The following is a 1,604-nucleotide window of genomic DNA, read 5'->3' as shown; positions in this document are numbered from 1 at the left end:
ACTATCTCATTTCTTCCTAGTTTCCTCCCTTACTCTTACTATCAAATCCATATATTATGAACAAAAAATAAATATAACATTCACCAAACATTAACAATGTGCTCCTTTAAATGCTGCACGTGGATTATCTCATTTAATCCTCCCACAACCCTGTAAGATGTTAGTCCCACGTACAGATGGAACACAGTGTCAGAGAGGTGAAATCAGTGGCTCCAGGTCACATAATTACCAAGTGGAGGAGCTGGGACTCAAACCCAGGTGGTCAGATTCCTGAGTCATGTATTTAACCTGTGTGCCTTTCCTGTGTAGTTTTTGTTACCATGTATCTGTCCTGTTTTTCTCCCTTCTGAGCGTGAGTGATATTCGTGAGGTTATGCCTACCTTCTTGTGTTAAAATATCAGGCCTGCTTTTTTTTATTGCCTATACCCTGATGCATAAGGCATGTGAGTCAGTTCTGGTGAGTCTGACAGACATTTATTGGGAACCCATCATGTGCCGTGATGGAAGGGGATGGGCACCAGTACAACGTCACGAAGCCATTTTAATAGGGGATTCTGACAAATAGAAATGCCACCTGTCATAACATGGGATATCACATTGGGACAAAGGCATTCTCAGTATGCAATGAGGTCACACTGTGGAGTCGTGAATGTGGGGAGGGGGTGGGTCAGGGGTGTCTTCCTGGGAGAAAGGTTGTGGAGCTGAGTGTCAGAGAACTCTGAGTGGCACCAGGGCTCGAGAGGCCAACCAGCGGGCGAGCCGCAGGGTGGAGGGAAGATCGAGAGAGTGGTGACAAGGCTTCAGGAGGAGCCAGGAGAATCTACCTAGGAGGGCTGATAGATAGGAAGAAGGGCCAGTGCCAGAGGGCGCAGGGTGGATAGGCTGAGGGGCAGAATGCATAGAAAGAGTAAAGGTTTGATTGTAGAGTGAAGAGATCAGTGAACCCACCTAAAGGCAGGAAGAGGACATTGCCTCAGCTCAGCCTGGCACACAGGAAGGGCTGACCGTCCGGCAGCCTGCTGTATCTCTCATTGGTCGTGGCACCTTAGGCAACCTGCTTTGCCTCTTTGATCCCCAGTGTCCTCATCTGTAAAATGGAGTCCCTCGCTCATATAGTTTGGTGAGAATTGCATAAGACGCCCATGCCAGCTCTAGCCCAGTGCCTAGCCCAGGGCGATCACTTAGACAATGTGAGTTAGATTATCACTGTAGGCACTTGGTAAATGTTTGTTGAATGAATGAGCGAGAGCAGTGGCTTAAGCATCCCCAGTGACACCCGCTGGAGGTGGGAGATCAGGACAGGAGCTTAAGCTTAAGAATGACCCATGGGCTTCCCTGGTGGCGCAGTGGTTGAGAGTCCACCTGCCGATGCAGGGGACACGGGTTCGTGCCCCAGTCTGGGAAGATCCCACGTGCCGCGGAGCGGCTGGGCCCGTGAGCCATGGCCGCTGAGCCTGTGCGTCCAGAGCCTGTGCTCCGCAATGGGAGAGGCCACAACAGTGAGAGGCCCGCGTACCGAAGGAAAAAAAAAAAAAAAAAAGGAATGACCCATGATTCCACTTGTCTTTGACTGGGAAATGAGGGTTACATTCATTTGAATGAA

This window comes from Delphinus delphis, chromosome 3 (genome assembly GCF_949987515.2).
Source record: "Delphinus delphis chromosome 3, mDelDel1.2, whole genome shotgun sequence".
Lineage (NCBI taxonomy): Eukaryota > Metazoa > Chordata > Mammalia > Artiodactyla > Delphinidae > Delphinus > Delphinus delphis.
This window is presented reverse-complemented; position numbering follows the sequence as displayed.